Source organism: Felis catus, chromosome A1 (genome assembly GCF_018350175.1).
Source record: "Felis catus isolate Fca126 chromosome A1, F.catus_Fca126_mat1.0, whole genome shotgun sequence".
In the NCBI taxonomy this organism is placed as follows: Eukaryota; Metazoa; Chordata; class Mammalia; order Carnivora; family Felidae; genus Felis; species Felis catus.
The window spans coordinates 101459898-101475453 of NC_058368.1; the positions used below are offsets into that span (position 1 = coordinate 101459898).

Genomic DNA, 15556 nt, shown 5'->3' on the forward strand with positions numbered 1-15556 from the left:
TCCAGGCTCTGAGCTGTCAGCACAGAGCCTGATACCGGTATGGAACCCACAAACCCAAAGTGACCTGAGTCAAAGTCGGATGCTCAACCAACTCAGCCACCCAGGCGCCCCAATGCAATTGGTTTTCTAAAGGAAGAAACGAGTCAACAAAAGTTCATGCTGACTCCTTAGAAAAAGGGAGAGGTCGGAGAAAAAAAACTTAGCAATACCCGCTCAGCACATCCAGTGGGGAGGGGATCCTCAGGCCCTATAACTGCTCGACCCAATCCTTGTGGCAGGTGACCATAGCTCAGAGGCTGATAAGTCAGGTTATCATAGGGTCTAAAGCATTTAGACGTTACACTTGTCCCTCCACCCCTCTCAACTACCACTGCTCTCTCTCTGTGTGCCTCTCATTCTGTGTTCACGAAATAGCTTCTGTTTGTAATGTGCTTTCCCGTACGGATTTTGTAAAGGGCAGGAATGTGCTGTTCTTGCAGACTGGGGAAGTCCGTGGAATGCCTGCATTTCTCCTCTCAGCTAGCCAACTGTCATTCTCATTTATACAAGCCACCTTCTATGAGCTCACTGGGTGTAAGCTGGATATCCAGAGATTAAATATAGTCTAGGAATGTTGATCAAATAAGAGAACCTCTCTTAACTATTTGCTCATTCGTGGAATTTGACCCCTTGTTCACAGCCTTCCTCTTTATTTCAGACTCTGCAATCCTCATGGGTGATTTCAACATCCGTATAGATATCCTGTCTAACATTCTGGCTTCTTTGTTCTTTGACATGCAAAAGTCCCATTCGTTTTTCCTTTACTCCACCTCACCCACCTGCTCCTATGGCCAGTTCCTAGACGCCCCTGCCCCCACCTGAGACTCTTTTACGTTCCAAATCATCAACTCGTATTTCTTCTTCTCTGACCACAATCTCTTTCCAGCTGGCTCATTCACTGCTCTAGTGTCAACGGCTTCCTAAGTTTCTCTAAGGAACCAGAGCTATTTAGAGTTTGCTCCCAAATTTTTGCAGCCAGTTTTTAAAGATGTTTTCTCATTTGTCTTTCTTTTTTTTTTTTTTTTAATCAGGATAACATAACAGAACATTTACCATCTTGACCATTTTAAAGGGTGCGATTCAGTGGCTTTAGGTATGTTCACACCATTGCACAACGGTCCACCTCCAAAACTCTTTTCATCTTGCAAAACTGAATCTCTGGACCTATTAAACACAAACTCCCAGTTCCCTTGACCTGTCCCCACCCCGTCTCCCCAGCCCCTGGCAGTCACTAGCTCACTTTCTGTCTGTTTGAATTTGACTACTCGAGGTGCTTCCTAGATCATACAGGAGTTCCCTTTATGGGACTGGCTTATTTCAGTTAGCGTAATGTCCTATCGGTGTTCATCCCTGAGTCTATCCAAGGTTCTTCCATGTTGTAACGCGGGTCAGAATTTCCTCCCCTTTTAAGGCTGAATAATACCCTATGGTAGGGTATAGACCATGTCTTGTTTATCCATTCATCTGTGGGTGGACACTTATGTTGCTTCCACTCTTTGCCTATTGTGAATGATGCTGTTACAAACATAGGTATACTCATTTATCTTTCTTGTTGCTGTGAATCTCCAGAAGGTTATATAATGTACTCATTTATGAACCAAATGAGTATGAACATAATTCCTCAAACATTTGCCATCCTCAAACATTGCCTTTCCTGAAAATGTAGCGATAATTCAGATCTACCTTGTGATGGTGCTGTTTGACCAATCCATCTTATACTTGCAAAATGCAGTTCACTGACTGGCTATGCCATCAATGGTTATGAATACGCCATTAAAGCTGGCTATCTACCATATATTTATTAAACACAGAAGGTATGTGAGGCACCTCCTTGAGAGAGTTCAGACCAATAACATGGCTGTCAAATATAGCTTTTCAGAGGACTCCTAGTTAATTGCATGGTCAGCTCTCCTCTCCTTTGGGTACATGGGAGGATTTTACTTCCCTACTCTCACTGCAGTTATGAGAGGCCATGGGACGAGTTCTGGCAAATTGGTCACATCAAGGGTGTGTGTGTCTCTCCTAGGCTGAAGCAATGTAGGTTTACTTCTGGGCCAAAACTTTCTTCTTCTGCTGCATCCACTAAGGAGGCCACTTGTGCCAGATGGTACAGCTATAGGATGGTGGGACCGCTAACAAATGATCGCTGAGTAGCCATATGGAAAGGCATTTGCCCTGGACGGTTGCCCAGAACCTCAACAGACATTTTGTAAGCAAGAAATAAACAACTGAGATTTGTAGGACTATTTGCTTCTGTAATATAACCCAGGCTGTCCTGCCTAATATGATAGTGGACCATTTAAGCAAATTGTGGGTTGGTATACGTCCATTTTTTATCATGCAATTAAAAAAAAATGAGGCTAGTATGTGTTAATACAGAAAGATCTTCCAAATATATTAATTTTAGAAACTAACATACAACAAAATATATATGGAGTATACATTTATTCTATAAAATAGAGTATATATTATGTTATGTACATAAAATACAAATAAACACTTACCTAGGTGTTGAAAAATCTGTCCAGGGATACAAAAAACTGGAAAGGGAGCTTGCCTTTTGGGAAGAGAGACAGGTGTGGGAGAGATAGTTTTCACTGCTTGAATACTTTTTCATATTTAGTATTTAATAATATTTTAAAATAATGAATGTTCATGGATTACCTGGTCATAAATAAATAAACATTAAAAATAGTAATGAAAGGGGGCGCCTGGGTGGCTCAGTCGGTTGAGCATCCGACTTCAGCTCAGGTCACGATCTCGCGGTCTGTGAGTTCGAGCCCCGCGTCAGGCTCTGGGCTGATGGCTCAGAGCCTGGAGCCTGCTTCCGATTCTGTGTCTCCCTCTCTCTCTGTCCCTCCCCCATTCCTGCTCTGTCTCTCTCTGTCCCAAAAATAAATAAACGTTAAAAAAAAATTAAAAAAAATAGTAATGAAAGTCTCAATCCATTGGTGAGGGAAGCAGGAAAAAAAGAATAAACTTAAGAAATCATGCAGTCATCAGTATGACAAGTCTTGATAGCTAGTAAATACTGGAAATACAGGGAGGAAAGAAGTCAGAGATAACCATAGCATAAATTCCATGATGGCAAGAATTGGGGTCTCTTTTGTTTACTGATAGTAAACAGTGAGGTAAGGACTCACTGACTATATAAGGTATCGATTATGGCTATGTTGAAAAAAAGTTTTTGTCCTTTGCCATTTATGTCAGGTTTAGAAGCTGGTAATGTCTTTCCTTATTCGTGTAATGAAATTTCAATAAACGGTTCCTTTATTTTTATTTTGGCCTACTCGCTATTGTCAACTGCAGGTTGAAAACGTTCGATGAAAACATGTTAACAAAATATAAAACCACATCACGGAAATATAGAATTATACATAATGCATTTGAAGTTATCAAACGTTAAGTTGTTGGGACTTAAAGGTCTTTATGAACCCATGGCCAACTAGAAAAACATAAGCCACTTTGGAATTCAGAAATCACTGTATAAAAAATAACTTTGGCTTTAAGTTATGGTACCATTTGTATGAAGTTATTCCTGATTTTTAAAATTTTATTTTTAAATAATCTCTGCACCCATCATGGGGCTTGAACACACACAACCTTGAGGTCAAGAATTGCACATTCTGCCAACTGAGCCAGCCAAGTGTGTCTCTTCCTGAATTTTATTTAAACAGTGTTATTTAGAACCTTCCAAACGACGGCACCAATTTCTTTCAAGTTACTCCCTCCATATCTTGCCTACCAAGTCTAAGTTTGGGATCCTTTCTTCTCTCTTGTGAGCCGTTGGAATTTTGTATTGATACGCGATAAACAGGATTGCCCATAAGAACCACTGTCCTTGCTCTTGAGAATTTTGAAGCTATTTCAGCCATGTAAAGGCAGTGGAGTCATATGTCACGGAACAGTTTCTAATCTCTCAAATGTGTCAGAGGAAGACAAATCGTCTGGTGTGGAGGGAACCCCTTTATGTGTCAGCAGCCCAGTTCTGTCTTCAAATACAGGCGGAAGAAATGCTGAGAATCCTCATGTTACTTGAGGAGGCAGAAGGGATCACCTTTCTTCTTCACAGGCACAGGTAGCCCAGTGACCCAGAAAGGGATATGGGAGGCATCCCCCAGTGGCAGAGCTCGCCTCCCAGTGACTGTGCTGTGGGCACGTCCGCAGGTGAAAGCGGACCTAACTCCACAGTCCACTAGGCTTGGTGCTCAGTGATGCCTGGGCTGAAATCGAGACACTTTACCATGCTAATAAGCTGCTACCTGAAACTCAGCCTCCCCACCCTGGCCCAGAAGATTGCTGACCAGGCACCTGGTCTCACATGGCCTCAACTTTTTCTGGGCTGTTCGCTTGCCACACAGCTACTTGGGCGTCCCGTGTGAACTCTATGCAGAAAGCTTTCCCCCTGACCTTTCTACTTTCAGATTTATTTCTGCTTTCCCAACATCTGACTTCATTCATCACTTTTTCTTTGTTGTTGGTATCCCTCCTCCATCGTGATGTATACTCACCTCCTTGATGCTGCTGCTACCAGCCGCTTAAGGGAAATATCTTACCTTGCCCTGCTCAGTCTCCTTCTCTCAGGCTTCTGGAGGCAACAACTTGCACGGTACCCTCAGCCCTCCAGTGGAATCTAGACAAATGCTCAGGAGATTTCTGGATACTGAGTTCAAGAACTCCCATAACTGGTCACCTCTGGTATCTAAAGGAAATACGATAGTCAACTTCTCACTGCATTTGTTAGAGTACGATGTTCTGCTCCCCCAAAGTTAAATTTCATTTCAATACATTGCAGGAAGTTGTCAAAATTCTTTTGCAACACAGAAATTGTGTTGTCTTGAAACCAGGTTGTGCTAAATGTAAATTGCTTTCACGGAATCAGATTTTTATTAATTTATTTTAATTTTTTTTTTAATGTTCATTTTTGAGACGGAGAGCGAGACAGAGCATAAGCAGGGGAGGGGCAGAAAGAGAGGGAGACACAGAATCTGGAGCAGGCTCCAGAGGCTCTGAGCTGTCAGCACAGAGTCCGACGAGGGACTTGAACCCACAAACCGCGAGATCACGACTTGAGCTGAAGTCGGACTTTTAACCAACTGAGCCAGCCAGGCGCCCGTTTGTTTTTTTTTTTTAAGTTTATGTATTCTACAAGAGAAAGAGAGAGAGCGTGTGGGTGCGAGAGGGGGAGGGGAAGAGAAAGAGAGAGGGACACAGAGGATCCAAAGCGGGCTCTGCAGCAGCCCGTGCTTAGGTTCTATCGAGTCTCAGGGTCACCACTGTGTTAACCGGCTCATCGCAGGCACAGAGTGTCTCAAGGAATGCCCAGTTTTATTACAAACATCTCATTTGCAATAGGAGGTTCATGAATGGAGTTCTCAGGACAGGTGTTCAACCCCTACCAGGAACCAAGAGCAAGCCAACAGCTGTTTCTCAAAAGGAGAAGTATTACTTGTCAAAGAGTATGTGCTTACACTCAAACACCCTAGGGGCCTCTACGGTGGTTTGTTTATTGGAATTTTCATAGGATTTAGACAGCATTCCAATCTGCTGCGGAATTTTTGAGTCCTTCTGGATTCAGTAGGTCATAAAGAGCTGCCTACTGCGAAACTTACATTTTCTAGCCTTCTCAGATCCCACGTTCCGCTCAAAATTCGCAGCCACTGGGCTTTCTTGTAAGTGAATCAAAGGAGCACACCTGTGTCATATGTTACTTCCAAAACCCAATGAGGCTTGTCAAGTGTTACAACTTTTTCTTTACCGCTGTCCGATGCAAGGCGTATTGTCTTTCATATTGACAAGGATATCCCTATGTACCTCAGACAGGTGAGAGGCCCATCGAAAGTCATTGCTACTTCCTATTACTGGGTATTCTCAGCAGGAAACGATATATTCGACGAGCGTGATGCCCTCTGAAATGATGAGACCATCAAGGACGCTATGGCCAAATTGGCATAGAGTTCAAGAGCTCCTGTACTCCTAAGACAGGATCAGTATACTAGGCTCCTGCCAAGTGATAATAACCTTCTGAGCTTATTTATTGAAATAGCATTGATGAGATCAATAGACGTAAACCAAAAACTGTTTTTATTTGCTCCAGTAAAGAAATGATGTCTGGATGGGCCTCTTTGATTTGAAAAACAGATTCAGTTCATGATCATCAACTGGGTGAGAATGTTTAAGACACATTTGGGAGACTCAGGTGATTTCTGCATGGGTCAAACGAGCTACCTCTGCTTCTTTTGAGTCTTTGAGGGTAGCAGTTAACTTTGTATTTCTACCCCACCTTTCCCAGCCTCCTCCCAAGGATATGATACGGCTTTCGATTTACTTTCTGGTGGGAAGAGGAAGTTCTAAGAGTTTTCCTGGGTCCTTCCTACCACAATAGGCTGGGGTGACCGTACAATGTATCACTAAAACCAGTGTGTTTTTGATAGTGAACGGAGTACTCTTAATGGTTATGCTGGAAAAACACATTTTGGTGCCTCAAGGGTCAGGAATCCAGTGCCGGGATTTGGTCAATTGCTGAGGTTATCTGTACGGATAGTGCACTTAGGAACCAGGAAAATCATCGGATGTGATCAGGAACCTGCTGGGCCTCCACGAGCTGGATTCGGGTCGCAACTATCGTCATTACCTGATCTCTTTTAGCCTCCATTCTCACCAGTGGACCACACCAACAGTCTCCCCAAAATTAGCGTTCCCAAAAATTAGTGTTAGCTCAGAGCCAATGTCCAACAACCCCTGAGAGGACAGGGTATTTCCGTCTCCTCATTGCACAGTCGTTCTGGTGAATGAATAGTTTCCTTTGTGGAGAGCTGGAAACAAAATCATAGAACGTACTAGCATATTACAGGGTGCTTTCTTCAGGGCATCATGCCTCCTCTCCATGCGTTAGGGATACACGTGTATGGACTCCGGTCTGAGAATTGTAGGTGAAAATCTGTGGTCATTCTGGGAGCTGAAAGCAGGCCTCTCCAGGCCCAGAGGGGGTATTGCTGTTGTTAATAGAAATCAAATAGAATCTCTGAGGGCTATTCTCTACAGGCTCTAATTATAGGCCTGGAGATTATCAGGGTCGGTGGAGGTCAGGCACAGGGACTCAGATTTCCCTTGTGTGAGAACTTCCTCAGGTAAGGCTATTACAAACGCTTCAAGCAAGATGGTTGCAGACTTATCCAAGGAGGAAAGAGACTACCCTTTGAGAAATTCTCCGCCTTCCACGTATCCTCATTGCTCTCCTTATAGATCTACTCTTTTTCCACAACTGCTCTAATTGTCACACAAGAGATGGAGAAGAGCTGTGGATTCCGTGGACATGATTCAACAGCCCACCAGATCAAATTCTGAATTTTATGTCTGGCCATTTTAGTCCAGCAACTTAAAGAGATGGAAGGTTGTGTGTGTGTGTGTGTGTGTGTGTGTGTGTGTGTGTGTGTTTTGTAAGCCCTGCTGTAGGAATTTGCTGTCATTCACCAACTTCAAGCCTTTGGGAACCAAATGGAGCAACTCTTTCATCTGGTTTTCCTCAATCCTTATCCTAGGTTGAGCCTGAGATTCATTGTCCGTGCCAGGACCCTTGGAAGAGTGAAATGGGTATGGTAAGGAACGTTACACTAGGACAGGAAGCATAAAGGATCCAGGAGACACTGGACGCGTCAACATTCACCTCAGGCTCTGTGTATTGTGTTATGGCATTAGCCATGGGGCTGCAGAAGGTCTTATCTTCAGTGGATATTTCATTCCAGGTGATCATATGATTAAATCTGAATGAATAGGCAGCCAGAGAAGCGTGTCTTAATACTTGCTTATAAATCCTGGCATAATAGAGAACCGATCCCAGACTCTCCGCATTTCCATCGGCATCTGTTGCCAGGAGTTTCCCTGTGTTCACTCATCTTACCAATTTCTTACCAGTTACAGTATGACTATCAACTGATACCTGACAGAAAGCGTTGCATTGCCTGGATTCCCATTAAGCACCTGTTTTACTTCAAAGGATGGTATGTTCCGGAGCGTCCAGAAGATGTGATGTGGGGTCATCTAGTTCAGTGGTATCTGATACCAACATCAGATCTACCACAAACGGCCTAACAGCTCTCATTCAGTTATATGTTTGACATCTAATTACTATCATGTATTCTAACGGACCATCGCCTGATTCGAAAATAATTAGCACGAACCATTTGCCTTCTACATAAATGAGGGCATATTACATAGTCATTTAAATGTGTGTTTTAGCCAAAGCAATATATTTGTGTAATTTGCAGGTCACTTCGGGCTCCATGATTCTATGAATGTAGAAAACTCCAGCACGGAAAAATATCTGAGTCATTACTTATCCCTCAGTGTCACGTCGGAGTTACTGTAATTAATTAAAAGGTATGTGCTTACAAAGCTTAGGGTGGTTTTGGTTTTGGGTTTTCGTGCGTGTAACAGAGGTGGGCTGAAGGGAAAAGAGCTGTCAGGTTTATTCCATGCTTTGGCAGAAGGAAGTCAGTGTGGGCGTAGTTCAGGAAATCACTCTGTCACCAGTCTGGAAGATTCTGAAGAGAGATGCTTGACAAGAGGGTGAGCATGCCTGAGTAGAGGGAACCACCCTTACGGACTTTGCAGATTTCAGCGTGGGTGTGGTGCTGTTGACTTTTTCCTTTTTGACATGGGTTGCACCCCTTACCTGCCAAGTTGGATTTTAAGGCTTTCCGGCTATAGGACTCTACCATTTGCAACAAGATATATACATTTCCTATGTGGTTACAAGAAGCCTTGCTTTGGGAAAGTTGATGTGACTCATGATCCAAATGTTGCATTCTGGAAAATGAAACGATCTTTTCATGGTTCTATTTTGAAAAGTTCTTTGGCGATTATTTAAGCGACCCATCTTAGTACCTTTGATGTCAAATAATTGTGGTCTTCTCTTGGACGGAAGCCTTGTTACACAGTAAATGTTTCCCAGAAACTATATTTTAGAAAAGAAACTGAAGGAAAGAAGTATTTAAAAGCAGATGTCTTACAACTGCTTTTGTGCTTTAGAGGCAGACACAGTTCATCTTCTGCCATGTCTGCTTTGTGTGTGTAGGAACTCTTGGATTTGGTTAATAATGATGAAAAACAGTATTATAAAATCAAGAAAGCAACCACAGCTTGTCCCTGGAAAGTCATTTTTATTGAATTGCCCCAAAACTACTCAACTGACGAGTACCAAGCAAAACTCTGTGATTTGATGTTCCTTTATCTTGAATCCAGTTTTCCCAGTTGGAAATGTGGGCTTTGATCTTTATCTGTGAATTGCTTAATGTAGGCCTCAACATGTTCCATTTTGTAAGAAATTACGGTGCTCCACTTCTGGAATGAATTTCCCCAGGGCTTCTTAAATGGTTTGCGCTTTAATGCATGATAGTTGAAAATTTTCCCAATTTGATCAATTCCTTTTAAATTTGAATGAGATGCTACTTTTCCTCACGTACTCGGATAATGCCATTGACTCACGGCCAGAGGGGTGTGCATTTGGAGTAGATTTTGTAGCAGTGGTGATGTGAATCCATCGAGACCTGGATTACTCTTGGCCACTGGAGGTGCTTCTGTTAGGATACTGGTGTAGTCTTTAGCTGTAGATCAGAATGAAACCCAGAAGTTCACATGGGCCCTACTTGTAGCCTGGGTCACCTTGCCACTGTTTTCTGACCAGTAGAATTAACTGACAGCAGACAGTTATTTTCATCTCTGAAGTAGATGCAGGCTTTTGCTGTCTTGTTTTCTCTTTCCATTTCCTTAGGTTGGAAATTGCTTTATTTGCTGATATTTCCTAGCTTGGGTTGAGTTTCAAGCCAAGGACATTACTGCAAGAGGAACAAGAATAGAAAATCAATACCATATTGATTGCCAGTGAGAACGATTATGAATAACTTCAGTTTCCTCTTTGCAGGTTTGGGCTCATTGTTCTATCTTCGCCATTTACGGCTTTCCGAATTTTTACAATGAAAATGTTGCGATTGAATCAAAGGCGTGGACACAAATGATCGTGTCTATACAAGTCTGTAAATTCTTAAATGGTATGCATTTTGAAAAAAATCTTTCATCATGGATATCAAAAGGATTATTTTCCTCTGTAGCTTTTTCATAAGAAAAATGTCATTTTCCTGATCACGTTGATAGTAAAACGGTCATGTTTAGCCTGATCAAATTTAAGCTAAAAATACTTACCTGTTCACAGTAATTTTCACTCAATTTCAGCACATAGGAAAATATATTGTTTGTATGATGATGCATTTATTTTAGATCTGGCGTTCCTTTCAAACTTTGAGCATGAAAGAGACTATTTAGCAAGCCTATGAACTTAGACGTGTTTTAAATTTTAAAGAGATCCTAAAGAACTAGGTCAAGGCTTAAGCAATTTTGGGCTTTGGAGAACGTATTCTTTAGCTGTGTCAGAAAGTGGGGTAGGAGGAGGTCGAGATGGAAGAATCTGCCTGCCTTAGTAGGCTCCTCAAGAAACACCGTTCTGCAGATAGAAGGCGGTTCTTTGGGGCCCTCTAAACTGCAAGGACATTGAACCCCACTTTACCTTTGGGAAGGCTAATTCCGAAAAGAACCAGAATCTTACTCTCCTCTTCTGTGCTGAATCACTGGCGCTCCTTTGGTTGCAGGCAACAGATACGACCTCAGCTCATCTAAAGGAGAAGTCATTCCCTGGAGGGAGATGGCTATTTCCAAAATCCAGGAAATACTAATGATACAGACTTCAGTAAGGACTGAAATCAAAACAGTGTTGGTGATCTAGGTGTCCCACTGAAGTCCAGATTCAGGAGTGAAACAGCATCAATTATTTTTCATCCCTCCCATCTTTCCTTTCAGATTCAAATGCTGAGAGAAAGAGAGAGAGAGAGAGAGAGAGAGAGAGAGAGAGAGTACGATTTACCTAGGTAGGGCTCTGGACCTAGGGTGGGCAAGGCTCTTTGATGGATATATTATTATGCCTTTATTCTTGGGGGATGGGGAGGGGGTCTCAAAAGGAAGCGGGACACTATTACCAAAAGGGCAGGGACAAACCAAGAGATATCCCCTACAGGCAGTATTTTTCTCCCTCTAACATTTTAGGACTTGTTATAATCATTGTGCCCATACCTTCATAGCCCTATATACTTGACACTGTCCTCAGCTCTTCCCTACCCTTTCCCCACTTTTTCCACCACCCAAAAAGGATTTTAAAACTCTAGTTAGCTTAGAGAGGACTAGGCATTGAGGAGTTCTTACTTGAGTTAGGCTATGCCTTATGGTTTAGTTCTAGCATAGGCTCTGCCTTGCTCTTGAGGTCCTACCTTCTTGTTTCTGAAGTTCCAGTTTCTGTTGACCATGACCTTATCTTATTTCCTGGATCTGAGTTGGACTTGAGCCCTGATTTGCTTCTTGCTAGGCTTGGGTGATTTCCTTCACTTCCATTGGGTACCCGGTGCCCTGTTCTCTTCCAGAAAACTCCTCTGGAACTCTCTGATTGCTTCTAGACTTTCCAGCATAGTGTTTCTCCCATCAGAACACTTTTGATATTCCTGGTGGGATCCTACTGAGGCCAAATGACTATTTGCCAAATTTTCTCTCTCTTTTTTTTTAATGCAGGAACACCTCTTTATACAGTCTTGGCTCATCCAATATTCCCATTTAACTCTACCTTTTAAATTTGCTTTAGTTAAATATTGAATAGACATAAAATCCTAATGATAATACATATAAAGTTTAAAGAAATACCAAATAATGATCTCCAATGTACTGGCCCCCCAGTTTAAGAAACATGATGCAGGGGTGCATGGATGGTTCAGTCGGTTAAGCCTCCAACTTGTGATTTTGGCAAAGGTCATGGTCTCACTTTCATGAGATTGAACTCTGCCTCAGGCTCCACGCCTGAGAGATTCTCTCTCTCTCCCTCTCCCTCTGTCCTTCCCCCACTTGGGTCTCTTGCTCTCTTTCTCTCTCTCTCTCTCTCTCAAAAAAAAAGAAAGAAACAGGATGCAATGTCATTCTCTCTTTTTTCTCATTAGATATTAATATTTTATTTATTATTTTTATTTTTTGAAGTTTTTATTTAAGTTCCAGTTAGTTAACACAGTGTTATATTAGTTTCAGGTATACGCTATAGTGATTCAACACTTCCGTACATCACCCAGTTTCATCACGACAAGTGCCCTCCTTTATCCCCATCACCTGTTTCACCCATCCCCCACCCCCACCCCCCTCCTGGTAACCATCAGTTTGTTCTCTCTAGTGCAGACAATTTCTTAGTTTGCTTCTCTCTCTCTCTCTTTCCCCCCTTTGCTTGTTTGTTTTGTCTCTTAAATTCCACATAGGAGTGAAATCATATGGTATTTGTCTTTCTTTGACTGATTTTACTTAGCATAATACTCTCTAGCTCCATCCATATCATTGCAAATGGCAAGATTTCATTCTTTTTATGACTGGGTAATATTCCATTATATATATTACATACATGTAATGTATATATACAAAGATATATATATATATATATACTTTAATATTTTATTTATTTTTGATGGACAGAGAGACACAGAGCACAAGCGGGGGAGGGGCAGAGAGAGGAGACATAGAATCTGAAGCAGGCTCCAGGCTCTGAGCTGTCAGCACAGAGCCCGACGCGGGGCTCGAACTCACAAACTGGGAGATCATGACCTGAGGCGAAGTCGGACGCTTAACTGACTGAGCCACCCAGGCGTCCCTATATACATATATATTGTATATATACATATATTACATATGTATATGTATACATACCTGTGTATATGTATATTACATATTGTATATATACAATATATGTATATATACATAATATATGTATACACACACACACACACACACACACACACACAGACACCACCTCTTCGTTATCCCTTCATCAAAGCAGGAAAGAATATCCAATGGGAAAAAGACAGTCTCTTCCACAAATGGTTTTGGGATGAGTGGTCAGCTACATGGCAAAGAATGAAAGTAGACTGCTTTCTTACACCATACACAAAAATAAATTCAAAATGGAATGAAGACTTCAATGTGAGACCTGAAACCATAAAAGTCCTGGAAGAGAACACAGGCAGTAACCTCTTAGACATTGGCCACAGCAGCTTCTTTCTAGATATGTCTCCTCAGGCAAGGGAAAAAAAAGCAAAAAACAAATGATGGGGACTACATCATAAAAAGCTTCTGCACAGCGAAGGAAACAATCAACAAAAATGGCATTCTCTCTGAAAGTAATTCTGCCTGACTGGTTAGAATGGGCCCATCTCACCTTTGAGGTCGGAGAAAGCGTGTTAGAGCCTCAGCTCTAATACTGCCTGAGTGATTTTAGGCTACTGCACCTCTCTGAAACTTAACATAACCTCACAGTTTTGTTATTTTTAAAAAATTTTTAAACGTTATTTTATTTTATTTTTTTAATTTTTATTTATTTTTGAGAGACAGAGACAGAGTGCGAGAGGGGGAGGGGCAGACACACACACACACACACACACACACACACACACAGAATCCGAAGCAGGTTCCAGGCTCTGAGCTGTCAGCACAGAGCCCGATGCAGGGCTCAAACTCACACACTGCGAGATCATGACCTGAGCTGAAGTCAGATGCTTAACCGAACTGAGCCACCAAGGTGCCCCAATGTTTATTCTATTTTTGAGAGAGAGAGAGAGACAGAGACAGAGCATGAGCATGAGCATGAGCATGAGCATGAGCAAGGCAGGGGCAGAGAGAGAGGGAGACACAGAATCTGAAGCAGGCTCTAGACTCCGAGCTGTCTCAGCACAGAGCCCGACGAGGGGCTCAAACTCAGGAGCCACAAGATCATGACCTCAAACGAAGTCAGAGCGTAACTGAGCCACCTAGGTGCCCCTCACCTCATAAGTTTGAATTAGATGACAACATGTTTAGTGCTCCGTAGATAGAAATGTACTTTTTTTTTTATCTGAGGGCTCTCAGTGAAGGTCTAGCACACTGCCCCTCCTCTCAATCTTTTCAAGCCCATTTTGCTCTGATGTAGGATGTTCACTGGGAGTCGAATCAGAGATCTTAAATTCATTTTGATTGAATACGACAGGATTGGCCTTAGAGCAGACCAGTGGGGACCTAGGGGTCCTGATATGGGAAACAAGGATACACAGAGAGGGACGCCTGGGTGGCTCAGTCAGTTAGGTGTCCGACTGTGGCTCAGGTCATGATCTCGTGGTTCATAGGTTCAAGCACCCCGTGGGTCTCTGTGCTGACATCTTGGAGCCTGGACCCTGTTTCACATTCTGTGTCTTCCTCTCTCTCTCTCTGCCCCTCCCCCCTCACGTTCTGTCTCTGTCCCTCTCGAAAACAAATAACCATTTAAAAAAAAGTAAAGAAGGATACACAGAAGGCCACGTTATTTGAGGATTCGTTATCCATACCCTGAAGTTACAAGGTTACATAGGGAACTGAAGGTTTCATAGCAGAAAATGATCCATCTGTAACCTGATTGCTTAAACACTGATCCCCTTTAAACACCCCTCCTATCTTAACACTAAATCATCTTCATTGTGGGTCAGTCTTTGCTGGAGTGTCTCCATTGTAGAACTTATTATGCTAGATGTTTACTATTTGTTTAAAGGTTTTCTTTCACACTAGACAGAGCTCCTCAAATGTAGACATCTTTCTTGCTTTTCCTGTTATCTCCCTGTACTCAGCACTGACTGACTCTTAATAATAAATGTTTCATGAAAGTTGGAGAGGCAGGATTCAGCCCACCCAGCCTTTCTTCACATAACTTTGATCTAAAAATAGCAGTTAAGTTTTACCTATGCAAAAAAAACCAAAAATTGCTCTAAGATTGCTGCTTTGATACTTAAGAGGAACCAATAATCAAATTTCACACATGATTCCTAGAAACGTACAATGGTGTCAAATTGCCCTTTTGTATAAATTTTAAACCTCGTAGCCTGTGTTCCAAACTTCTATCTTACGATTCCGACATTAACTGCTACCCAGTTCTGATTCTCTGTTTCAGGCTGGCCTTGCCTTTTCTTGAGTGGACAGGGAGAATACTCTATATTCAGCCAGTGACAGTGTGCAGGAGCTCTTAATAGGAGCACTCAATTTGCCCCACAGCCACCACACACACCCTCAGTTCCCCACCCCCAGTGTAGTGTCACATTATGAATGTGGGGAATGCTCTACAAGTTGGCAGACAGAACCACACCCATCGGTTAGTTAATTTCAGTTTAAATGGTTACGTCCAAGGGAATTGCCACCCGTATCTGAAATTCCCTGGTTTATATAATTCCAGTTTTTCTTTTCTTAAAAGAAACCCCATTCTGCTAGGAATAAGAATTATGCAAAATTAAGTTGCCTTGCAGAGGTCCTTAAGGGTCTTTTAAAATCCATCTCAGAGAAAAGGCTGTAAATATGTAAAATGTTGCATTCAATTAGGAAAAACAACAGAATTTAAGGTATCAGAGTCTAAGGAGGACATAATCAGTACTTTAACAGTTACTGCGTGTGGGTT

At 42.2% G+C, this 15556-nt stretch overlaps 1 long non-coding RNA gene across 2 annotated transcripts; it reads left to right on the top strand.

The window, feature by feature from the left end:
* Positions 1-5489: 5489 nt before the first annotated feature.
* LOC109500070 lies at positions 5490-11966 on the top strand. Of its 2 annotated transcripts, none has more exons than XR_006598430.1 (3): positions 5490-5862; positions 8307-8418; positions 9812-11966. It is a non-coding gene; the product is annotated as an uncharacterized LOC109500070 (long non-coding RNA). The 2 variants fall into 2 exon arrangements; XR_002157739.3 differs by having other exon boundaries at positions 9962-11966.
* Positions 11967-15556: the final 3590 nt, after the last annotated feature.